The following is a 27,181-nucleotide window of genomic DNA, read 5'->3' as shown; positions in this document are numbered from 1 at the left end:
CTCCAAAATTAAATGTTCGAATCAATAGGTGGTGATCAGAATTATATACATAAATAAAAAATAGATTTATAATATATTTGTTTTTTTCTTATATAATCAATTCTAATGAATTCCTAATAAATTTTCTGCATGATAAATCTTCTCGCTAAATTCGCGAATTTAATACCTATACGTTTGTTTAATTTAATTCGTAGGGAATAGTATCTTTTGACGCATCCTCTACATTTACTATCACAAACTCGTCGTTCCAGCGTTAACGATCGCCAGAAAAGTATTCTTCCAGTCGGTTGTGCACGTGCGCGTTGGAGGAACATCTCGGCGTCATCATCGTTCCTGTCGCCGTCGCCATCGTCGTCGTTGTTATTGCCACTGTCGTCGTCGTCGTCGTCGTCGTCGTCTTCGTCGTCTTCGTCGTCTTCGTCGTCGGATGACTTAACCAACGTGACGTGTGACGCCGGGCGTGCAGCGAGCGACGCGATAAGCAGAGATACGGTCAAGGCCTCCTCGGATGCCGGCCTATCCGTTCCCTTTCCGACATGCTGCTGCATGTACATGCGGCTGTGTGCGCGTGAAATCGAGAGGAAGACAGATAGATGGGTAGGAAGAGAGAAAGAGAAAGAGATTTTCCTCTCCAAGTGCTCGGATAAACGAATAGACGAAATGTTGGAATAAATAGAATAAGATTAGAAAAAATATTTAATGTTGCTAAAAAAAAACTTATGTGTCTTTTATAATTTTTTTATAAACCACGATACATATTCCTGCATAATATTTTTTTAAATGGTATAACTTGCTCTTTTCTTAAATCTCAAAACATTTTCAACCATTTATGTTCTAAAAATAATAAAAATAACATTCTCCGTTTCGATAAAATTCTGCGTGCGAAGATTCGAACAAATCGTCAGGATATTTTTTCCCGACATTTCTTTTATATTTTTAAAATTCCTAAATGAATATCTAAAAAATTACAGATTAATTAATTGCTTTTGTGTTTATGTTTCATAGTAAAATAATAATCGCACGATGGAGATGATAATTCGTACATTTTGTGTATTAAAAATTTAATAAATAAAGTGAGAAAACATATTTAATTATTTTATAGAGAGAAAGATTTATAATACGATATATGGAGGAAGGCAAAACTGAAGAAAAATGCGGTAATTTAGACGTTGGAATAAAGATAGGCGGGTGAGTGTCCATTTTACGTTGCAGTGCAAATTCGGCGAAGACCTTCGGCGAAGCCGTGACGCGATTGGTCCGACTGACCCACTGGCACTGACCTTGGGCCCACCCGATGCATGCAGGACTGACCGGCTGCCCGACTGCAGCAGGGTCATATGTCCCTCGTGCAGATTCGACAGCCGGTCGGGCCCGGCCCGAATATCCTCGAGGAAGCGAGCGAGACGGGAGACGGGAGATACGAACTGCGACGTAACCGCAGCCGAGTCTCATGGCCGAGCATGCATCGTCGGCTCTTTGTGATGCCGAGCGGAGCGTGGTTCGTCCCGTGAAAAAGTAGGGTAATTCGTTGTCGTGCGTGCGTGAGAAAGAAAGGAAGAGAGCGCGCGCGCGCAAGAGAGAGAGAGAGAGATTAATGCCGCATCGCACGAGAAAGAGAGATTTCGTTTCGGTATATTACTAATTTTTTACAAATAACGCTCGGCGGGATATAATAAATCGCGAATAGTCGGATTAGTGCACTGTAACGTTTCTTCACCGAGATTTACATTCGCTTTCGGTGTTAATTTTTTACGTTACTCCACATATTTGAAGTACAAACTTATTTTTCGACCATATTCGCTATGTGTGCGCGCTGAAAATCTTTTGTCCGACTTCTTTTCCATTTTTTATTTTACTGTTATATAAAAAGTAAAATATATTTAGCTTTTGTAATATTAGTTGAAATAATGTTGTACTGAATATTTTGGAGCAAAAGGTTAATTTTTTTTACTGTGCTTTTGAAAACGCAAGAAAAAATATTTTATTCTCTTAAAATTTTATGCAGTTTTGGTATATAAATTATATTACTTCTACCTTTGTCGTTTCTGTAGAAAATTGTTAAATGAGATAATATAATATATTCGCTTGATTTCGCAGATTTTATTTTTGGAATTTCTTCACGTTATGACTACTGCTTCCGATAAGAATTCTGTTTTTACTTTCGACTTGCGACGAGCAGCATAATCATTTCCTATTGAAGTCTATGTCTACGAACGCCGCCATCGCATACGATCGTTCTCCTTTCTCCTTTTTTTACTCGCGCCAAATAAATAATTCATGCTCCTTTTCGCGCAATAACGTTTACCTCGTGGCCTTGTCGCGCTCCTTGATCCCGCGGTGACGAGACAACGCTGCCGCGATCTGTTACCGGTTATTGTTCGAGGGCGCGAAATTCGCTACGAAGGTACATCGAGGGTCGGAAGAATCGTCAACGAAAAAAAAAATATGGAGGAGAAAGAAGGACGAGGATTTCGGATTTCGGACGGGCGAGGTCGCGACGGCCACCGATTACGTTTTATCCTCGCGCGCTTATGTGCCGCCTTATGTTTGTGAATAAAAGAGAAACGTTCTACTTTTTATTCGTTGCAACATGAATCTGATTTAAATAATCTCCGTACTCTTAATCCTTAACAAAGACACACATACATACGCAGTAAGTAAATCTCTTGTACAAATGCAAAGAAACGTGCGATGTTAAGTCAGTAAATTTATTATTCACGCATACGTGACATTTACAAATAAAAGAGCGTACGATAATTGGTATCGGGAAAGAAATAAGAACAATTTTTTAATAAAATGTAAAAATCATTTTAAAAAATTCGACACTTTCGCCAAGTTATATATTATATATATATATATATATAATAGGAGAATTGTGAACCCTGGTCAGAACAAAGAAGATTCCGTGCCGAGGCAGAAATAATGGCGCAACAAAGGAAAAAGGGAGGCACGTCGCTGTGACGCGCCGCAGCTGTCCGAAGAAATGCCGAATTGGCCGTCGAGCGTCGCGTCGGTGAATCGGTGCCGAAAAGCGATGAAGGCCATTCTCTTGCCGCGCCGCGCCGGCACGAAGCTAAAACGCTCACGAAGATTTCGTATGCGTGGCTCCGCCTCCTACTCCTATCCGACCCATTCTAAACAAATGAATCATGTTCCAAAATGGCCGACTGAATTTAGACGTCACGTGGCATCGGCGCACGCAAACCAGCGCGTGCACGGTACACACGCTCACGCGGGGGCCACACGCACGTCGCCGTCACGCCGCGCCGGGCCGGGCCGGGCCGAGCCGGGCCGAGCCGGGTTGGGCCATGCAGAGCAAAGAGCACAGGCTGCACGTTGTACCGAAGAATTTTACGCGCACGAAACGACGGGGACTGACTAGTGACTGCAGCTGCACTCGCTGATCGAAAGTGTGAACCCTTCTGCGCAGGAGATGTGATTTTTTTTTTTTTTTCGTCATATTTGAAATAATTTTCAAACATGGAAACACACGGATACAAAATGCACGAGATAACAGCGAGAGTCATTTATTTCTTGCTGATTAATCATTCTGAAAATTTTTAATCTACTTTATCTGATTGTTTAATCAATCAACTTTGTTGTAAAAATAAGCGGATAATCAGATATCTCCGAAACGAAGTGCGAATGGTGCGTAACAGTTACTGAGAGAGAAAAATATAATAAATTTTAATAAATATTCATTTGAATAGTGCCTGTTGAATATTTATTAAATGTAAACATATATTTATTCGGTACAAGAATCATTAATTTGATTTAACTATTAAATTCTTTTATTTATTTAGCAAATATTTATTTTCCGTAAAAGAATTTTATATTAGTATTAATCAAATAATACTTTATTAATATAAAATTAGTATAAATGATATAAAATTAATATAAAGTTTAGTACATTTTTCTCTCAGTGCAGTATTGCATAAATTGCGCGCTTTTTGTATAATACATTTAATATATTTTTGAGAGAAAGATTGTGTAACAAATATATTCAACAAGTTGCAGGAATTCGTTAGAAAAATATAGGAAGCGAAAAATTGTGACGAGATAAATCCAAATTCCACGCAAGCATCAATACCGATAACGGAATCATCTGTCTCATTGACAGATATAAATGTATTATATAATATTCTTGTGTATCAAATGAAGCTACGTCCAAATTATTCGCTTCTACATAATTATTCACAAGCTGTGAAACTCTTCACAGCTTGTGGACTAACAAGAACAAGACGAAAGTATATAGGGAGCAACGCGTGGCCGCGTTCGAATCCATTCCGAAACGGCAGAAGATTTGCAGCAGCGCAGCGCAGCGCAATCTATCGTCTAATCGCATTCTTGTTGCATTATGCACGCGGGAGGCGCGAGAAACGAGGCAGACGCGCGAGGCACGTTCGTCGTGATTCCTTCTCCTCGAACGCCGTCAAACTCAAACGGTGCAACGTAACTACGCCGCCGGCAGCGATTCTCTGCGTCGCGTCGGTCACGGTGATCAGCGATGAATTGACGAGACGCGACGGTAGGCGGACATTTTTCGGTACGTGGCACAGGCATTGGCTCACAAAGAGAAAGGCTTTAGAGCGGGTTGACTGGCTGCACATAACGGCTAAGCGCTGCTTAGAAGGCCGGCGGAAAATTTAATGTCAAGTATACATGGAATCGGATTTACGGCATAATGCGGCGACGTCGATCGACTCTCCCTCTCTACTCCAAGCCTCTCGTCTCGTCTCTCCTCCCTTGTCTCTCTTGGTCTTGTGCACTCACGCTTATAACACGTGCAACGCGCGCACATGCTTGGAGAGAAATAAAACAGTCGCTTTGAAATTTAATAAAAAATGGGAACCGTCTGTTTAGAAATCAGCAGACGTCTTCGCGACTAATTAAATTTTTTATCTCCCCCTACCCCTCCCTTTCAGGAGTGTTACAGAATGCTAGAGAATATTTATGTGCTGGATTATCTTTTAAAATGCTTCAAATTTGTAACTGATTTTTGTTAAGAGTTAGGAACTCTTAGCTATATATTGCAATTTTTTAATTTTATCATATATCATTTAGTGACACGATCATTTAGTAAACTTTCGAATGCGAAAAATTTAATTGAAAAAATATAATTGGGATTGATATTTATATTTTCATCGCACATCTAATTTATTTAATTTTAAATCTTATTTAATTTATCAAATTAAAGAAATACATTAACAAGAGATATTTTGTTATTTACTAATTACAAATCTTGAATTAACACTTAGTGGCTATTTAAGTAGGCTTCGATAACTAAAAAAGAAGTGTTTTAATAATAATAATCCTGAACATAAGTAAAAAAATGATTTTTGCTTTACGTTTGCAGGCTCCAAACGTAACGCGAGCTTGAAAATTGCGCGGTGAATTACGTGAAACCAGAGTTCTAGACTAATATGGCCATTTGATTAATCCGGTTTTTATCGCGCTTTATCTACATGTGGAATCAACCGCGAGATTGCGGGCGAAAAACGCAGCGATTATCTGAAAATTCCCCGAAGCGTTGCACGCCGCGGCAAGCCTCGGTCGCGTACGCGCGGTACATGCGAAAAAGTAGAATATTATTGGAGAGCAGAGCTCTCGATTCGTCATAGATGACCGTGAGTGATAGGCGGGCTTGCGCGCACGGAACTTGCCATACTTCTCCACGATTCTCTCTTTCGTGCTGCGCGCGCTCCATTAACCCACGAAAATATCGTATACATTTTTACGGGGATATCGACGAATTCTCCGTAATGGACAATTTAGAGTCGACGTGTCGGATTTCCATTCTACCCCTCGAGGGCAAATAATATATCTTTCTGGGAGCTTCAAAATAATTATTAAACCCATCATTATATGAAAGCCACACATCGGTTACCTCATTGGACAGATTGAACAAATCATTTATTCTTAAAGCAATGTTACATATATATATATATATATATATATTTTTTTTTTTTTTCAAAAGAATCATGTCGCCCTTGAAAATATATTATAGATAAGAAGAGAGAAAAATATTTTATTTTATATTTTATTGATATTTTTTGATCTTCAAACACAAATAATTTAATGATAAAATTTTGTACTATTTTTTTCATCGCATTAAAAAAATAATCTCTTAACATATGTTCATTTATTGAAATTTTGATTCGTTTCCGAAATGGCGCGGATGGCAATGGTCGATTTCACGAGCGTTGCGTAACGACAAAAGAGGCGTCGTCGCCTAGGCGCCCTATCTAATCTCACACTTTCGGCTGCCATCTTGAGACCCGACCAACACGCAGTGTTCGCGGATTATCTAACGAATTTTCTAAACCGCCAATCTGCCTCAAGGTCCTTCCTCGGTTTCCTCCTCTCTCGACTGCTTCTCTCTCTCTCTCTCTCTCTCTCTCTCTCTCTCTTTCTCTCTTTCGTTTTGCACGCGGGAGAAACGAGCAGGAGTCTTGCGCAAAGTTTGAAACCGTATATGAAAAAGATAGCCCGGTTTGCGATAAGATAGGCCGATTAATAATAGGACATAGCTGCACCGCGTGGTTTATCACGACATGCGAGATGCAGACTTTAGGTACAAACGGTTGCCGACGTGTGCAATAGCGATCACGTGAAAACGCTACAATCGGGCAAATATTGAAAATTTTATGAAATGATAAAAAAAAAATTATTTACAGATTTTAAGATGCTTACTAGCATCAAATTATTAATAAATTGCTTGTCAATTTAAATTATAATATTATTATTCTAGTTCTGTTAGAATTACATTTGAAGATTAAAAATTAAATACAAATTATTAAAGCTGGCTTTATGAATAAATCAAATTATTACGTAAAAGGAGCATAAAAGCCTGATTGAAAAACGCTGATTCTTTTGCGAAAAATTATTCTATCATTCAAATACAATTTAAATACACAAATTAAAAATTAAATTCGACGCGCAGTTTGCAGGATTGGATACGTAACATATAAATTCATGCTGAATTATTTATGCACTAAAGCTTAACCTTTATTTATTGTGTATTCACATTGCGGTTTGAAAGATATTTTGTTTAAAAAAAAAGTTTCTCTTGTAGATTGTCAGATATCAAAGAACCAATGAAAAAATAATCAATTCCTTGAATTAAATAACATTTCGTTAGTTTTAATTTTCATGAGAGCCAAAATGTAAATTAATGTATTTTTATGATTAGTTTTAAAATAAACATCCATATTAATATGTGCATTTAATAAATAATAAACAAATTTGAGTTAAATTTAATACATTTTTTTTTTCAGTTAATTGTTTTAATTAAATTAACGACATATTGAATAGGAGCAATGACCTATTGACGACCTAGAGAAATTATTAAAAATATAACTAAAATTAGGTATAATTTGATATTATGAATTTAACAGTGTAGAAAATGAAAAAGTGTAGAAATATAATTTTCGATTATAAGCGACAATTTTGCGCAACGATATCTACAATACGTAGAGTTCTAAATTATATTATTATAAATATCGGTACCATTATTTAACCCCTTTACTGCCAACGTTATCATACGTTATATCACCACGAAAATCCGTAATGTTATTATACTCTCAAATTTACTAAGATTACATGAAATTTATCTGATATGTGACGTGTATTTTTCCACAAACGCACCTTAATCGAGGTTAATCGCGCACTGCGAGACGAGTAGGTATAACGGCATCGATATTGCATGCGGTTACGTACCGCGGGCATTCGATAGCGTCACGACGGAATCGTATATTGCTCGACTGATCGTTCCGTTTCGCCATCTGGGTTCATGACTCTCACGTGACAATAACGTCGTTGTCGTGACTGCGATTTAGTCAGAAAGTACGACCGTCGAACGTGCCTCGGACGTCTTTCTAGTGCGCGATGCATGCGAAGCGAGCGAGAGCCTGCGAGCTTGGCTGCGATTCGAGTCGTCTCACCCTCTTCTATAACGGGTCGATGGCGCCGTCTTCTATAAATTAAATTCGATGCATCGAATCTTCCTCTTACTCAAGAGCGTCTCCGATTCATTTCCCATTTCTCGTGAGATTTTTCGTTCGCGACGAAATGACCGTCCGAACGGAGCGTCGGACGATGCTGAAATTTTGCAACGCGGCGACGAGCTGTATATATTAGATTGTCTCTTATTCAAAGTGTCACGGCCGCGATGCGCTGCACTTAAGAAGTGAGACCGGAGCGGAGCGACTGGTCCCGAGCGTGAGTGGTTCCAGCAAATAAATTGGAGAGAGAATTTATGCATTGAGAGAAGAATATTATAAGAGAGAATTTTTCTCGATGTAAGCTGACTGCGCGCAGTTAGCGCGCATAGACATCATCAAGTATATACTTATCAGTTAAATAGTAATGAAAGAAAAAGTATATATTCGGAATATTTATCGGAACAGTTTGCATGATTTTTTTTAGACAGTTTTAAACGATAGTTATCCGATCGAAGTAGATACAATTTTGCATGCAAAAATGTTTTATCGATTTATCGCAGATGCTTTAAAATTATATGCAAACTGTTACAATGAACATTTTGGTATATACGAGGTGAATAAACATTTACACATTAATTTTTAGATATTTTTAATAGAAACCTTATTATAACTTGGATTTATAATTGCTCAGTTTCGAAATTAATAATTTTTTTTCTTATATTTTTCAATCTCTTATGTTTTGATATTAATCGTTCATGTAAGGAAACAGTTAATTCTGTCTTACATTTCCTTGCTGAAATATTGAATAAGAAAACGTATATTTGTACTTCTGAAATAAATGTATTCGGTAGGTCAACGTATAAAATTATACATTAACTCCGAAAAATTGTTCTACGAATTTTAGTGGATCACCAGGCATTAGGACTTTATTTTAACGTCGTATGAAATGCGATATATTCTATAAAACTTTGACTAACAGTTTAAAAGCAGCTCCATTCCTTCGTAATTAAATTCTTCTTGCATAATTCTGTTCAATTAGATGACCGTGTTGGAAGATTCGACGATTTAAATCATGACTCGAGAGTAACCCGTTGCGGAATACAATTTTGCATTATTAATACGCGCAGTGACTTTTCCGTTCTCCCTGTCTTCATCACAAACGTCCACGAATCTGCATTTTTCATGAAGCCACTTGGTAGATCGCGAATTCTAAGAGTCACGAGCGCGACGCGGAAAACATCGTAGGCGACATACAAATTGCGGAGCCAGCCGGTGTTGCGTCCGTGACTGGACGGTATAATTCGTAGACAGTACGTGTTACCGATCAAGATAATTTTGATTGGAGCAACGCCGTCGCACGCGGGGCAACTTTCTTTCCAAAGTTTTTTTTGCGTTGCGATTGGCCGTATCGCGCGTCTTACGCGATGATCCTCAAAAAGTGATGAATCCGTGTGTGATGACGAGGCCGCGCGCATGCCATGCGCGTGAATAACGTCGGCGTTTGTTACGCAATGTCAGTCGTAACATTTCGCGAGGGTCAAATTCGCGGAGCTCCGTGAAGCGAAGTTTTTCACAGGATGCTAATTAGAAGTCTCGCTTAATTGCTTTTCAGTTTTAATTGTAAGAAAAATATAGTTACTTGTGTTTATAATACATCGGGTTTGTCGTAACAAAATTCGATTCTTTATTTATAACGAACGAATAAATTTTTTTCAAATAAAAGAAACGTATATGTATATATAATGCGCAGTAAGGAATTAGATTAATTATTAATTTGAATACATGCTTGTTTCGTTCTCGTGACGAATATAAGGTGGTGTGGAAATGTTTCGCAGGATCAGCATTAAAATTTGAGTTAGCAAATTCAGCTAAAATGGAAATGACTTAGAAATGAGTTCTAGTCAGCGAAAATTGATCCGATGACATGATCTGCCGCAACTTAAAATTTTCAAGATCTCGCCATGTCTGGAATTAAAATATTCCGAGAATAAAATTAACTAAAAAGTGGAATTATTATCTACCCAATCAAAGAATTATTCGTGGAAAATGATTTCATTTTCAATTAATATCGAAAGAAAATATTAATATTTAAATTTGTCATAGAATAAGCTACAACAATTTCACGTGTTATCATTCTTTATTTTGCAATGCAAAATAAAAGCCTTTATTACATTTACCAATATCTTTTAATGTATAAATATGTACAATTTCATCGCATTAATTATCAATTATGTAAAAAAATTTGCAATTAATCAAAAGGGCAAATTTTAAGAACCAATTTCTCGAAAGCCATGTTTTCAAGTGTATTTCTTTTGCGTCGCGGAAAAACGTAAGATGTAAAATGTCTCTCTCGCAGGGAGATACTTTTATTCAAAACGAGTTCTCGAAGGCACAAGCGCGTCAGAAGAGTTGGCAAGCGCTCGCGGCGCGGCGCGGCGGAGGACAATCAATAGAGGCTCGCATGTAAGAATGCATTAAACCGATCTACGAGCGTAAGACAAAGCGGCCATGTGACTGGAACAGGTTCCGGGGAGCCGAATGCGCGCGCGCGCGCACGCGTGTGCATCCACGAGCACTCCGAGCTCTACGAAATGAGCCGAGCGTTCGCTCTAAAGATAGAAGTTGATGTGTCTTCGGCTAACGCAACACGTAGCCTTTAAATCAGAGTGCGAGCGCGAAACAAAGACAAATGGCGCCGCGATCGAGCGCGAGAGAATTCGCGAACGACCATTTGATAAGCGCCACATCGCGAATGCATGGCTATTATCGCGCAATGCCGTATCCGTCCGCCGGGAATACTGAACTTTCTCAAGCACTCTGGCTCATATTTCGGCGGACTTGCAAATTGACTCGAATCGGTCAGGTTATAATTAACGCATTTATCTTGTTTCTGTAAATGATGACGTTTCAAGAATAGCTTAAGCTGACAAATTACGAATAAAAATTTTACAAATTCACGCGCGCGCGCACACACACACACACACACACATTGGAAACTCAAGTGTGTAAAAAGTGACTTCAATATATGTATCTAATTTGGTTTTGCGTGCAAAAATGGTACTATACTGACACGTTTAAATGTATGCATTCATATTTGAATGCAGTATAGTGTGTTATTTTTACACGGGAAATTATATAATCACACATTATTGAAATCACTCTTTGCACACTTAGATTTACAGTGTACACACGCACACACGTAGCGATATTGAAAAGCATTGTCAGTTTATGCAAACCGTTTAGATATAGCTTTAGGTGATAGTAAACGGTACTTTTCATTGAAGCAACGTGAGGAAGGCGTTGAAGCGTAACGAAGGAGGCATCCCCAATTTAGCTGAATAATGCAACTTCTGAATTCGCAACGGCGCTCAAATCTCGGCGTCGCCGAGAAGGCACGCGCGTATTACTGCTCTCGCGATTAACTATGATAAGTCACACGTCAGAAGCGGACTGCTTGCATTACTCGGGAGTACTTTACGAGCCAAGTTGCCGCCGCTCTCGCAGTTAAGGCGTCGCCTCGTATCTCGAATATCAATGTTAATCGTAATGGGCGATTTAACCTCGTCAGTATGCGCGTTCCATTTTCCTACCCGACACGCGGCACTCGAGCGGACGTATGAATGACGCGGGGAGGGAAAAATGATTGTGCTTGCGACTAAGAAAGTGGCACCGTTTTGCTCGCGATCGTCGCGGAGCCGCTCGAAAAGCCGAGGAGACTGAAAGTACTGACGATCAGAACGTAATGACGATCTCGCAGTTCCGAGTCCAATCGAATTACTGTTACTAATTTTGTGTGCAATTTTTTTTATAGGAATACACGCGGTTACTTTTGCTTTTCGTTTCATCCAGGGTTGGGAAAAAACGTATTACTTACTTGTAACATTATCGTTATAATTACCTTTTTTTTTTTTAGTAACGAACAGGTAACAACGTTACATTTCCTTATTTGTAAAGTTAACGATAACACAGTTATTTTTTTAAGTAAACGTAACGAATATAATCGTTATTTTATCATTACTTTGTACACGTACATGTGTATAGAATGTACGTAAACGAGTTTTAAAAAAAGAAAGTGTAGGGTTTAAAATTATTTCGCGATTAACCATCATAATCACTATAGATCTCGCGTTGACCTGTCCAATTAATGACCAAGACAAATTGGATGCCATTCTAAAAAAAGTGGTTATCAAAATTCGGTGAAAACGTAATGGAAATTGTAACGACTCGTTACTTTTTAAAATCAGTTTAAACGATTAACGTAAAGAACGGTAACGAGCTATTTTTATAAAGTAACTTTACCAACTCTGGTTTCATCGAACGTGAAAGTCAGGAAATAAAAATTCATATTAAAATGAAAATCATAATTAATAGACTGTATTTTTTCAATGCATTGATTAATGAGAATTAAAAATTAAAAAATATCTTCTCTCCAAATAATTGCTTTAAATTCTCACCTGATTGTATTTAAGTATCTTCATTTTTTATACGTCATGTGAGGAATGCTTTAGACGAGCCCAAAACCAGAGCCAGTGAAGCCGGCCGTTATCTTCCCTTCGTTTTTTCGAAACATCGATTCCTTCGTCCGCGAAGGAAGTCGAAACTTTTGCGATGCTCTGTACCCGGTATGTGTATCTGTCGCAGGTAGAGAGGAAGAGAGAATGAGACAGTAGAGAGAAGGCGAAAAGAGACAGAATCAGGCGCGCACGCACGTAAAATGTGCAATTGGACCAAAGGCGATGCTTACGACGACATCGATGGCAATCATACACGGGGACAATATACACAATTTCGTGGCCGGTGAGACGCGTGTCTGAGTGCACGTGCGTGTACACGCATAAACTATGCACGCGTGCACTATGGATGAACGGTGATACATTGGAGCACACTCGTGTATCGCGTCGTGCCGTTTCATCGTCGTCATCGTCGTTGTCGTTGTCGGCGTCGTTGACGACGTCCACGACGTCCGGATGATGGTGATGGTAACCGGTCGCGATAGTGTGACGGGGAGCGAGCGTAGAGGAAGGTCGTGGTGTTGGTAGCGTAGGTACTAGTAGTGGTGCACCTAGTTGCATCGTCAAGAGTAGTAGTAGTAGTAGTAATAGTGGTGATGCCGACGGCGATGAGGACGGTGGTGGTAGTAGTGCCGGTGCCGGTGGCGGTGGTGGCGACGGTGGTGGTGGTGGTGGTGGTGGTAGTGTCGAGTGGTGGTGGTGGATAGCGAAGATGATGGTGGGGTGGTCGGATGGCGGCGCTGGCGCTCCCAGCGCGCAAGCCGTGCCGTCCGACGCGGATGCAGTTACGGGAGCGCAGCGCGACCCAACGCAACTCGACTTAACGTCGCATATCCGGAGCCGGATCAAACGTCGAGGCCTGGGCAAGTGGAGTGCGTGTGCGTGTGTCCGTCGTCTCGTCTCCCTCTCGCCCGTGTTTAACGCGCGAACAGGAGTTTAACCGGGAGCAGGGGGAGAGTGACGCGCGAGGGATGGACAGAGTGTAGGGAGTGAAAGAAAGAGGGAGAGACGCGGTGCGGAAGAAAGGAAAGAAAGAAAAATATCGCAAGGCAAGGAGAGAAAACGGAGAGAGAACTCTCTTGGTCCGCTCCTTCTGAGAGAGGTGTGTGAGAAAGAGAAAGAGAGAAAGAGAGAGAGAGAGCGAGAGAGAGAGACGGAAAACGCGAGGGTAATCGTAAAGGGTTGAAAGGCCGCCAAGTGAAAAAAGAAAGATTCCATCGAGAGTCGCGAGTCGTTGTCGCCGCTGCCGCCGCCGTCATTGTTGTTATTGTTGTTGTTGTTGTTGTGCATGCGCGCCGGATTCGGTTCGAATGATCGCTGATCGTAATGAAATAATCCTCGATCGCGAGTTCGTTGTCGTCATCGCTACGTCACGGGAAAGAGAATAAGAATAGCACGAGAGCGACGAGAGGAGAGATCGCTGCTGTTGTTAATCGTGGTGGTATCCGCGACAGCGTTATCGCGTGTCGCGATTACAGGGGGTAGAAGACAGACGAAAGACGGAGGGAGAACGCCGGTGATCCGCCACAGATACGGAGATACGTCACAGCGAAACGGAACCGGAGCAACAGGCTCCTTCCAGAGAGCGAGAGAGAGAAGTTTGTGAGGAGGGGGTGGACGGGGGTGCATCGGTGCATCCGTCCGTCGATCGTCGCGGCGCCCGCGCGCCCGCGCGCCCGCGCGCCCGCGTGTCATCAGCCCGTGGCTGACGCGACGTGGTGCTCCGTTTTCGCGAGTGTACATCTGAAAGAGGAATCGACAGTCGGAGTAAGAAGACTTTGGAACTAGTAGAATTCTTCGCGGGACGGAAGAAGGATGTCGTCGGTAAAGCTCGTCGATCGCATTGGAGACCGGCTGGCCGACGTGAGAAGCTCTGAAGAAGCAGTACACGCGTGAGGAAAAACAAGAGGAAGAAGAAGTAGAAGAAGAAGACGATTCTTCCCGTCGCGAGAGTGAGTAGTCGTCGTTTTATTCGCGAATCGCGGAGGAGGAAAGAAAGGGAGAGAGAGAGAGAGAGCGAGAGAGAAAGAGAGAATGAGAAAACGCGTTTGCTAACGGCGCTCCGAAATTCGACCATTTCCTACGAGCGCGCGGCAATTAGAGATACACGAAACGGAGTAGTGACAGAGTACCGGTGCATGGAAGAACGAAAGAGCGGTGCATGTGCATGTGCATGTGTATGTATGTAGATTGTGTGCGAGTGAGAAGGAGTGTCCTCCGGTGCGCGCGCGCGCGCGCGCGCGGGCGCGCGAGTGCGCCTTCTCGTCCGCGCTCGCGCGTGTGCGTCAAAGGAGAATGTGCACGTGTCATAGTGTGTGCCTCTAGGTGCGCGAGGAGAGGAAACGAGAGAGAAAGAGAGAAAGAGAGAAAGAGATAGAGAAGAGTTATAAAGAGGAGCCGATCGAGGGTCCCCCGCGCGAGACCGCACTACCGTCGGTTCTCTTAGACACCAAAATGGCCGAAAAGATAGTACGCTCGCAAGCGCGAGCGTATCCTCGTTGCGAGTGCATCGAGACGCGCGGATGACGATCTTCAAATAGACGCATCTTTGTGAGAGATAGGGAGAGATTCGGAGTCATTCGGCACTCTGCAATTGTGCTTTGAGACGCCTCCGTCGTCATTTTTGTTATCGCTGTTTTGTCTACGATCATCTACTCTGCGACCACTTCTTTCTTTCTCTCTCTCTCTCTCTTTCTCTCTCGCTCTCTTTCTTTCTCTCCCTTGCGGCGAATTGACCCCGTTACGACCGCCACAGGCAAGTTATTTCGCACGCCGTTTCTGTCTCTCGGTGTCACTCGAGTTTTCTCATTGCCGATGTGGGGACGATGTCGGCCGATGCGTTTCTGGGAAATTAACCGGTTGAAGTGGCCACAATGATCATTTTCCTGGATATATTCTTTCGGCCTTTAATAATCCAAGATAATTGTAGAGACCGAAACATTTTTTTTTAATTCTCTTGCTTCAATTTTAATGTTATCAAAGCAATTCAATAACATACAAGCACAATGAGTAGTTTTCGTTCAATTATGGAATTTAAATGGTTAGTGGAACTTTCTATATTCATTCCAAATTATTATCTGTATTGTGAGTCAGTTTCTTGCAGTTGCTTGTCAGAGTTGCGTGAATAAGTAAAGAAGCTTGAAATTTTTAGTGAAAGAGAAGAAAGCGAATCAAAAAGGGATGAAGAAATGCGTAAGAATTTATAAGACTAAAAAATATTAATAAATTCCGAAAAATTGTGAGAATGACTCGTGAAAAAGATCGGCACAAAATAGGCAGAGTCGAATTAGAACAATAAAAAATAAACTGTCACAATAACCGAAAATTGTCCTGTTTATTTATACTTTGTTATAAAAATGTTATATTTTGTATAATTGTATTCAACATTATCGATATTACAACAAAATTTCTGTACCTTATTTTGTCAGTTTTTTAAATAATCACAGTGCACACTCTCATGTTAATCGTGATAAATCGTTGTGTGTGAAACAGTGGTTCAACGAGTGACTCTCACAGAAGTGAGCTGCATAATTATCATAAAAGAGAAGCGTAAAATATTTCTTCTTTTCGCGGAATAGTCGCTGCTACATCTTTTTTCGCGTATTTCGCGCTATAATTTCTCAATGATTATATATAAACACGACAGTTAAAATTTCTGCATGTACTGTCTGCGTGATATCGAATCATAATTTTGCCTCGATAGAAAAGCACCGTTGTAATTATTAATCCGCGAGTTGTTTCACGCGAGCGAATTTGATCCAGATCGATTCCAATCGCGCCATTGTGTCGGATAACGTTTACCAAGGTTCTTTTGTACTGGTGAGTTGAAAAACACACGTTGCTCTGGTGGCGGGGCGCGTTCTCCCTTAAAATCAATGCGAATCCGTAATGATTTGCGCTTTGAGGAATGGAAACATCAAATATTTCTCATTTTATTTGTCATTCGCTTTAGACAGGCATACGATTACTCAAAGTATAGCCGAGATTGAAGAAAATTCGACGCGAGAAATAAATTGTTGATGTACGTTTGATGGATAGAATAATAATTGAAGCTAGCAGCTGTGTTGCGTTATTCTTTCTTAAACATTATTAAGAGCTACTAATAGTAGGTCTGTTCTTTATCGAAGATCTCTTTGAACTGGTACACACAGTGCAATAAGTTGAAGTGGAACAAATTATATGTGTGCATCAATTCAGAGACTTCATCTAATAAAATAAAAACAGATTTATGCCCATTTTTACCAAAAGTAGTTTAATTTTAATCTCGATTTAACTAACTTTTCACCTTTTTTTAAATCTAAGAATTAAAAAGAGATGAAAAGTAGATTGAACTGAGATTAAAGTTAGATTGCTAGAAATAGGCACTATTATATTAAAAGTGTACTATGTATCAAGTTATGACACATGCGAAAAAAGTTTGTTATTGAATTTTTTCTAATTAACAAATTGTCATATTTGTAGCGTGATTAATTTTAATCTTGGTTCAACTAACTCTCCATCTTTTTCTAGTTTTAAGAATTAGAAACAGATGAAGAGTAAATTAAAGCAAGATTAAAATTAATCTATATTGAAACGGTAGAAACGGGCACTAATATTAAAAATGTTCTATGTGTCAAGTTATGACACGTACGAAAAAAATTTGTGCATGAAATTTTTCGGATTTAAAAATTTTGTGGCTTTATTCGTGATTTGATATTATTAATGTCTGACATACGATATTATTCTAGAAGAGAAACGCAAAACAAAATCGATAGATAGTTGATCTGCGATCGAGTAAAAATTGTGCGGCTTGAACGGGCGTCGAAGGATACGAAGCTATATGCATATAACGCGCCGCGCGCGCGTCTGTCAGTTTTATCGAGCGAAGCCGGTCGTCACGTGTTCCGTACGGAAACCTGTCGCTCCGACAAGTCGGTGAGACCGGAACCTCGTTGTCTCCGACGTTACCGACGTGCATGGACGATGCACGGACGTTCGAAAGCTGAAAACGCCGAGATTCGAATGCGCGTACAGCCGAGGCGCAAATCGAAATTCTTTCGTTCCACGTCGGATCTCGGCTCTGCTACGCGCGACGTCGTTCCGTTCGAAAATTCTGCCAATAAATTTCGACCACTACTTTTTGATATTTCCTGACATATCCAAACGCGGACGATAGGATAATCCGCGAAATCCCGGGGACGATATTACGTGCAAATATCTCCTCTTCGTCAAGCGATTTTAATTCTTTCCCGATTTGGATTTGACACGTTTCGTCCTCGATCTTTTCGTAGCTCTTCTCAAATGTCAGTCTATGATTATCTCTCAAGTGCAATAACTTGTATTTATACACTGAAAAAAAAAAATCTTAATTTCAAAGAAATATCTCTTTGCTCGTATTAAAAAAAAAAAATTATTTCTTTGAGATTGCTCAATGAAAATTTCTTTGAAAGTACAATATCTTATTTTCAAAGAAATTTTCATTGATCCAGAGAAATAATTTTTTTGAATACGAGCCAAGAGATATTTTTTTTGAAATTAAGATTTTTTTTTTCAGTCTATTCATTAGTAAATTGTGTGCGTTTGATATTGTATATTTTGTTTGCGATTTAAGAAGTGGAACATCTTTTGTTAACGCGCGTTAAACAATTTAAAAATTGAAGATTTTTTTTGTGAGAGCCGATAAATGTGCAATTTTCGTGTACGTTCTGTCGCCAACGCGGCAAAGAACGTTTAGGCTGAAAAACGCTCCGGAAGGGTGGGAACGCGCAGCCGGCATGAGACGACAGCGGGTACTCCTCAGAATGCAATTTTCTTCCGATAACAGAGGCGCGATCTATCGAGTAAACAGATTCCTGGATGTTTACGTTCTACGAACCAATTATACTATGCCTAGTCGAGCGATGCTTAGCGCTTGGTTCGCGGGGTAATTAGAACGTGCATGTCGCAAAAAGAACGCACAGGCTGTGTGCGAGGCTAATTCGATGGAAATGCGTGTAAACTGGCGTAAACTAGCATCGCCTGACGTTCCTTTTTGTTTTCTCGATCGAACCCAATATTTTTCAAGCGAGAACCTTAACGGCGATCTTGTTCCCGATTCCTGATTGGCGCCGCCGTTTCCGGCCTATCCGGCGAAAGCGTGATACGCAGAATCGTAAACTTGCATAATTATTATACAAGTTATTATACATCGTTATTATACAATATTATTCATTACGAATTACGAAATAATTCTAATAACTGTCTGTTACATATCATGAGAGATCACTCGTTAACTTTCCGTTCCGTTCGCTCCATAATTCTAGAGAAGAAAATAAATATGGATAATGTTACGTCCATGAAAGGAACGGTTTTGCTAAAGTATCTAAAAATTTAGTTGGATACAGATCTATAAATAAATTTTGTATACCAAAATGAGATTGTGTAGGGACATTCAAGCTAATTTCTGGGATGTCAAAATTTGTTTCGCTCAATTATGCAAGTGTCCTGCATAATAATTTTGCATGGAAAGAACAACTTTGCTAAAAATTTAGCTACATACAGATCTGAAAATAATTTTGTTTGATCATCAAAATAATTACATTAGAATTTCAAGCAAGATGAGCGTTGCTTGAAAAAAAAAAAGAGCAAAAAGAGTTCTAACAACCAGCATTCTACATAATTATTTTATCTATCTAAACTTTTAGAAACTTCAGCAAATTTGTTGACACGAAAATGATAGATTCACCAGATTTTATCGACGGACTATTTGTGTCGGGAAAAATCCGCTTAAATAACATAATTACATTACTTAAGCAATACAACGAAGGCTGCGCAGCGTGTCAGAAAAAGGCGATATAACCTATAAGACAGAAACTTTATTAACGACGCAGTAGACCGTGCAGGAGAGCCACGTGCGTCATGATTTATGGACAAAGAGATACAAAACAATTGCTTTTGACGTTTGTGACGTCACGTCGATTTTAAAAATGAACGAGCACTCGTACGAATGGCTGCCTCCGAAAGTCCGGCGCAAAGTTTAGGTGCATCTCGTCACCGCCGATCTCTTTGTCACCATCCTCGGGAAGTTGGACTCATCGAAGTGACTCACGGCCGCACGCGCGTGCGAGCGTGGCCTCGCGAATTTTCTCCGGCGCGATGATAAATCGCGTATCGTTACCTCGGAAGTGCCGGTCGAACGTTCAACGGCGCGTTAAGCACGGACGTTTATTGACGTAATAATTTAGCGAAATTAATCTATGCGCGCGGCGAAAGATCGGTCGTATCGGCTTAAATTGCGACAACACGCGCGAATCCGTGCGATATCGGCAAATAGCCGCGGTGCACATCGCCATTTTCGTACGCGATCGCGCGTGCTTCCAGCCCGAGGAATTATCACGAATGCGATGCTTCCCGCCTCGTCCTCTCCCTTTTTGTACAGGCTGCACGGGAATTATCGCTGTTTCTCTTATCTGTGAATATGTAATTAATTGAAAATTGATACTTCCGGAAAATTTAATCCAGTCATTCTCTACGACTTTTTAATTGTTTATCAATACTTTGATTAGTCTTATAATTAGTTGCATTGAATAATTTAATTTGAACGTTTAAAAAGATGTTAAAAGATTTCTTCTAATTAGCTTGTATTAACATTTTTAAGCAACAAATTTTGTATCTGATCTTCGTCCATTTTTTTTTTGTACTTTGCACTGGAAAAAGTCTGATTGCATTAATTGGAATGTTGTTTGATAATAGGCAAATCGGAATTTTCTGATTGAATCCTAATTCTAATTCTAGTTAAGACGAAATTCTTATTAATATGATCAGACTTTTCTGATGGTTCGTTCATTTTCAACATTTTTCTCAATGTATACGTAGAAACGAGTTTTTATCTTAGAATATGGAATGCAGAAAGCTATTGTTAGCTATATCGAAGGGGTGTCGCCGAGGCTTTATTCTCACGATTCTCAAAATCATGCGCGATCTTGCTGCTGTTAAAAAAACTTTCAAGACTATCGCGATAGGCGTCGCCCGCGTCTCTCACGATACTTTATAACGCGCAGATAATGATCGAGGCGGTATTAAAACGTAATCAGCCCGACCTAGTGCAATTCTCGCGCGATTATCTCAGCGCGCGATCGGGAAAAGCGCGATTATCTTCGACGTTTTCGAATCGCTTCGGCTCCGTTCGGTTACCACATCTATTCTCGCGGTCGCCGCGGTTTGAAATTGATCGCGCCTCTCTTTCTCCCTCGCTGCGAAATGTCAAGGCGAAGACTCGCGCGGCTCGAATTGCCCTCGGCGAACGCCGAGATTCGATTTTCCGAAATCGAGCGCGATTTTTGAGCGCTGCACCGTCGTCACGTAATATGGAATTGTGACGTGAAAAAATTCGCATTATCCTAAATTATCTTCATCTATCTTTATTTTTCTTTGCTCTCGACTTTGAATCTTTTCTCGCGACGGTTATCGCGCTGCATTCGACAGACCGATTTAATGCAAAAATTTGAAAGCCTGTTTTAAAAGTATTTAAGCGATAATGTGTACGTGTGGAATAAATGTTATACATTTTTCGCAGCATTTCACATTTCTTTCATAAGAGATATATACGTCATAAAAGATATATGTACTGATCTGCACTTGCCGTATTCGTCTGCCTGTTCTGGTAGAAATAATTTTTTTAATGTACTTGACGGAATTCATTTAACAGCATTTTCAGTGAATGATTTTCTTAATAAGTCACTACTATGTGTTAACTAAAAATTTTTGCATAGGCAGAAAGATATAATAACTAAAGCTTTAATATTTTTTATTCTAATTAAGAGAAATAAACTGTTCTCGGTCAATGCAGATCCTCTCTCTCTCTCTCTCTCTCTCTCTCTCTCTCTCTCTCTCTCTCTCTCTCTCTCTCTCTCTCTCTCAGTGCTTAAATATTTTAGAGTGAATTTATATATATATGTCGCAGCCTTTTTGCGGAATTAGGCTTTTCACGAAAAGGCTAGCCTTTACGCAAAACGACGCTTTTTTGCGAAATCAACGATAGTTCCTCAATTAAGGCTGACGCATTTAGGCTTTTCGCGAAAAGGCTAATTCACATCAGCTTTATTGGTTAATGATACACGGTCTGCAACAAAAAGGCTAAAGAAATGTCTAGCCTTGTTGCGTAAATTCTAGATTCTAAGCTTTACGCAAAAAAGCTAGATATTTTGTTAGTTTTTTGTAAAAAGTGTATTAATCATCAATCTAGGCCCTAGAACAATAATAGTAACTATCAAATAAAAGCAAATTTGGTAATTCTTCAGAAGAGCTTCCTGACCTCCAATTTCGATGAAATTAGGCTCATTCGACGCGTTTTTGCGCAAAATGAAAGAATTTGCCTGAAAAATGTCCGGGACTGCTCTGCGAAGCGAGATATTGAGCGTTAAAGTTGACTAAAGTGTTACACAATCATTAATCTGTCGTGTAGACAGTGGAGTGTATAGACTAGTGCTTATTAGTTCGAGGCGGTTATGCTGAATAAAAAAAAATAACATTCTATCCGTTTGAGTTCTAACCGCCTAGAAGTTGTAGCTTAGACAGTGTCCACTTGGAATATTTCTAACCCATGAAGACAGTGGGGTGTGAGAACAATCTTTTTAGAGCGGTCTTTTATTGTCTAGGCTGCAACTTCTAGGCGGTGTATAATTTCGTTTCTGTTTGATCTCCTTTTGTTAAATAATAAGTTATAACCAATAAGTATTACTATCTATACACCTCATTGTTCATACAAGATTTCCTAATCTCAATAGTTGTCAACTTTAATGCTCAATATCTCGCTTCGCAGAGCAGTTCCGGATTTTTTTTCTTTTATTTTACGCAAAAACGCGTCGATTGAGCCTAATTCCATCGAAATCGGAAGTAAGGAAGCTCTTCTGAAGAATTATCCTTTTGTTTTTATTTGATAGTTATTATTATTGTTCTAAGGCCTAGATTGGTTAATAATACACTTTTTACAAAAATGCTAAAGAAACAGATTCTAGCTTTTTTGCGTAAAGTCTAGAATTTACGCAAAACAGCTAGATGTTTGGTTTTTGCAGAACGTGTATCATTAACCAACAAGGTTGATGTGAGTTAGCGTTTTCACAAAAAGCCTAAAGTGCGTCAGCCTAATTTTGAGGAATAATCGTTGATTTCGCAAAAAAGCGCCGTTTTGCGTAAAAAGGCTAATTTTGCAAAAAACTGCGATATATATATATATATAAATTTATTTTGAAATATTTAAACATTAAAATCAGCTTTGATAAAAATAGATTTATTTCTTTTAATTGATTAATTTTCGTCGATCCAATACGAACTGATTTAATTGATTTTGTAATTTATCTTAAAGAAACTATAAAATTGTTTCTTTATATATATAAATAATAAAACCTTAATTTGTTTATCTAATTCTGAGTTATATATTAATAGTCCAAAATTTCTCATAAATTTGATACTAGAATATGCAAAATATATTTTCTATTTCTCTCTTTTCCGACGGGATGACTTTTAATCGGACATGGACGGAAATGTATTTTATAAAGTTCGAGCACGTTTTATCGACAGGCGTTTTCAATCGCGAATCGGTTCAAATGCAAACTATCGGTAAACTTTGCTTCCGGTAGTTTTCGAAAATTTTGTGCACGCCGAAGGCATTTTTACAAGTCGCATTTGATGCGGCGCGCCATCAAGTTGGGCCCTTTTTCGACTGCAATGGATTATATGTGCTTTTATTTAGATATTTTCGTATGTCATCAAAATGCAATCGCGAAAGAGCGCAATTACGCTCGAAGGTGAATAATAATCGTCGCGTGCGAAAATCGTCGACGGTACAAAGGATCGAAAATGACATCGTGTTGCGCGATGATGACACAGCGAAACGATCCCGACAATTATTATACCTGTCGACCAATAGTGGATTTACGGGACGCTTATTTTGAAAATGACGTAGGTCAGATATCGGCAAGATGGCGAAGCCGAGTGAGACGTCAATACAAATCAGCGCTCGATATACCTGTTTTAACGTGATTTTCGAACACCGATTTATGCCGCGCGCAGGCGACGATTATTCATATGATTCGTTGTCATCTTGGTGCAGCCATATTCGTATGATAATGAGCGATGCGAAATTCTCGACGTGCATTACCACTGGCCAATGCGGTGTGCCACGCGTCCGTGCGCAGCATCCTTAAATCTTCGGCCGAGCAAAAGCTTGCGTCGCAATTGAAAACCTTGCCCTGACCGCGTTGTAGTCCTATAAATAGTAGTTACCGAATGCGATTCGCAAATGCAATTGAAACTTTACCATGCAAGGCGAATTTAAAACAGTCAGTAAAGAGTCATTTTACTTAGAAAAATCTTTTTATCTTTTCTTCTCAAATAAAAAATTGCAACATAATTAGTTCATTAATGTTTTTCTATCTTTCTTTCTCCCCTCTTTCTCTCTTTCTATGTCTTCCTATTTTAAGGTTTCCATTTAATAATAGATATAAGCTAGATTATGATTTTGGAAATAGCGATATTGCCCCACATCAAGAGGTGATATATTTGCACATGTTGCACTTTGGTGGACGTGCTCACCGTGAGGTCATTTAGAAATCCCCGAAGTAGCCGAGACTAATTTTGAGACCCGCAGATTCGCAGCGAAGATCGTCCGTCGTGGCTTTTCGCTTTAGAAAGCTGAAATTTGTCGCATTCAGTAGGTTAAAGTAGAAAATTCGGTGTGACCTCGATTTAGAATTTCGCATGAAACAGCGACGTACTGGGGCACTTAGACATTAATCAAAATCGAGAAACGTACTCTTTTTCTTTTTAGAATAGAAATTTAGAATCCAAAATACCAATTGTCTAAAGAAATCTCTTCATTAATGTTATATAATCGTATGGTATTAAAATTCGTGCAATAATTTTCTATACATGTACGTTGAGAGAAAAATGTTTGGTATTCGTACTGTAATTATATGGTAAAATAATTATGCTTAGGAACTCTATTCTCATAGTTATTACTGCTGTAATGCTAGTAGCACTTAAATTTATAGTTCTGTATACAAAAAATGTTTATAGTTGCTACTAAAAATAACTGTAAATTTTGTGCCAACTATAAATGTTTTTGATATATAAAACTATTAATATACTTATTACTAACGCATTATAGCAATAATAACTATATAAAAAAATTATAAACCTATAAAAATGGAGTACTTAATCATAATTATGTTACCATACAATTACAATTATAAATACTAAACACTTTTATCACAGTGTAGGTTGTAAATATAAGTATTACGAAAAAAAAAGACTAATTCGAAAAAAAGGTTAATTAAATTAATTCGAATTAGCATTTATGAGGAGATGAGTAAATCTTATGGCTGGCAAGGGAGTGAGAAAATGCGCGGATTGATTTGAACACCGAAGTAGCGGTGCGAAAAAGCCAACAAAATTTTCCGAGCGTGCGTTAATGAACTTTATGGGCGGTACATTTTGCCGATTTCGAAAAAGTGATGGAAAAGCTAGCGTTGATAATCGGGACGAAAAACCAGAACGGTTCGTTCCCACGAAATGAAAAAAAATGGCCGCGAGCTCGCGGACGTAATGGACCTCGATGAAGTTTACTGTGACGCGGGTACATGCGGGCGCAGTTATCGCGAAAACGGTGCGATGCTGGTGAAAAAAAGATCATCGAAAATGAAGTTATGGGGTATGATAAATTAGCGTGAAAGAGGGAACGAAAAAATCGATTTGTTGCGTTGTTTCGTCGCCATTATTAAATGTTACGTTAAACTTTTTAAGCGTGTACTAATGTGAAATTATACTTTTCAAGTCGTTTGCTTCTTATAACTTTTGTTTCTTTCAGCTGTCCGCGCTTAAGTCTTTAACGATACTTCACCGGGAGAACGTTAGCTGTTTACGTCAATTTCTCCCGCGCAGTAAGATTACGTAATTTTTTTTTTGCTCGAAAAGTTCAAGCTTCTAGGTCCAGGTTTTTCTAATTTTGTCTTCTTCGTGCAGTGAAATATTTTATGCGTATAATTGCGACGGAACGATGGCATTGAATAAGTTTATATACATTCACTTAACGTCTCAAATACTAATATCTTAAGATGTAATATGATAAACGGATCATTATCAAAAGTAACGCTGACGCGATATCGAAAGCGAGAGTTTTATTACACTTATCCGCAAAAGGAAAAAAAATGGGATCGAGAGAGAAGTTTTAAGAATAATTACCGTCGTTAACAGGCAGCAGTACCAGGCGCTAAACACCGTAATACGAAATAATAACAGACTTTAAAAAGACATTTAGAACGTCGTTAAGCTTCGGCGTCGATAGAGTAACGGCATTAGGCAAGCTACGCGCTCTCGTTGCGCGCATTAATTCGCGAGTGTTGCGGCGTGCAATCGATATCTCGCCACGTTTTGAAATAATAATAATCGAGTCGTTACCGGTGCGCGTAATGGAGCTTTTTCGTATTAATGTTTCGCGACAACAGAACCCCCGAGCCGGGCCGAGGGAGGAGCGGTGCCCTTTCCGGATTATTTGCGTGCCGTGAAATTTCATGGAATAATACGCGGCCGCGAAAATGCACATGAAAAATTAACACGGTCAATTTGCCGCGGGCGGTCCGTCCGATAGCGGCGGCGGCGGCGGTGGCGGCGGCGACTGGCAGTGGTGATGGCAAATTCTGTTACGCTTCGTCACATAAATTCGGCCGCGATACAAGTCAATATTTAATTCCAGCAATGGAATGCCGAGATGCACTGGTAAAAAAAAAAAAAAAAAAAAAAAAACAACATACTCCACCGCGGCCGAGCAAACATAACGCGTAACCGCTGTTAATACCGCTCGAGTCAGCACCGCATCGGTGGGATTACATCGTTTTCCGTAATGCAACAAGCCGGCGTGGCACTTAACTCGCGCCGGTTCTAAAACGCGATGCGCGCACGACAAAAATGGAGCGCACGCGGTGTGTGGTAGATTTTTCGCACTTTGCACAAACAGCGTGCGACAAAACGGCGTACGGGGTTGCCTGGCGCGGTGGAAAAGAGAAAAACCGCGCGGGGGTACGTCTGTTACCGTTTAAGCTCGAACCTTTAGTTTCTAAGCCCGACGAGCAACAGGTTGCGCCATTGTGGCGACTTGAAAACTCCGCTTACGCGGATACTTTCAAAATCCTTCTCTCTTTTCGTACACGCGCGCGCGCGCGCGCGAGCGCGCGAGAGAGCGCTTTTTCTCTTCTCTTCCCGCGCGTTCTGTGTACAATTATTCTTTATTGTTCCGCTACCGTTACCGTCACCGTGTTGCCGCTTTGAGACTTTCTGCTGCACTTGAAACACCGACCGAAGAATTTCTATTGCGTAAAGGCTTCTCAATCGGAATGTGAACGCTTGGCGTAACTCTCGCGCCCATCTTTCTGCGGGGAATGTAATCTAGAACCTTTAACGATCGCGTCACTCGCGTGACTGGAATCTCATCTGTGGGAGCGCGAGTCTTTTTTGATGCGAAAGATATTAAGAGTTTTATTTTCGATGTATTATGTTTTTCTTGTGCACGGACTTTTCCGTGAATGAGATTTTTTCCAAATTTGAATTCCGTCTTTGAAGGAACAGCAACAGCTGCTGTTGAATTGCGTATTTACGTCTTGAATCTGTAAATCGTACGATTATTGTCCAAGTGTTATGCAAAATAGCAATCGTAAAATTTTATTGTGTATGCTGATATATATCATGAATTATGTTTCTCTTTTTTGTTATGACTTA

The 27,181-nt window shown here is 39.8% G+C and overlaps 1 protein-coding gene and 1 long non-coding RNA gene across 8 annotated transcripts in view; one reads left to right on the top strand and one right to left on the bottom strand.

Annotated features, from left to right (window-relative positions):
* Eip93F (Ecdysone-induced protein 93F) overlaps positions 1-27,181 on the top strand; it is a 161,709-nt gene that overhangs the window by 24,949 nt on the left and 109,579 nt on the right. For 6 of the 7 annotated variants that reach the window (XM_087406083.1, XM_087406086.1, XM_087406081.1 and 3 more), the window contains exon 1: positions 12,574-14,406. The exons of the other annotated variant lie outside the window; for it this stretch is intronic. The gene's annotated coding sequence lies outside the window, so the exon portion shown is untranslated. Of the gene's footprint in view, positions 1-12,573; positions 14,407-27,181 lie in introns of those variants that run through there. 7 annotated transcript variants of the gene reach the window in all.
* On the bottom strand, positions 122-12,824 carry LOC147911059 (uncharacterized). Its single transcript, XR_015545090.1, has 2 exons — positions 12,688-12,824; positions 122-12,575 (listed from the first exon to the last, which is right to left on the bottom strand). It is a non-coding gene; the product is annotated as an uncharacterized LOC147911059 (long non-coding RNA).

Source organism: Acromyrmex echinatior, chromosome 1, assembly GCF_024713525.1.
Source record: "Acromyrmex echinatior isolate Ae372 chromosome 1, ASM2471352v2, whole genome shotgun sequence".
In the NCBI taxonomy this organism is placed as follows: Eukaryota; Metazoa; Arthropoda; class Insecta; order Hymenoptera; family Formicidae; genus Acromyrmex; species Acromyrmex echinatior.
This window is presented reverse-complemented; position numbering and strand designations above follow the sequence as displayed.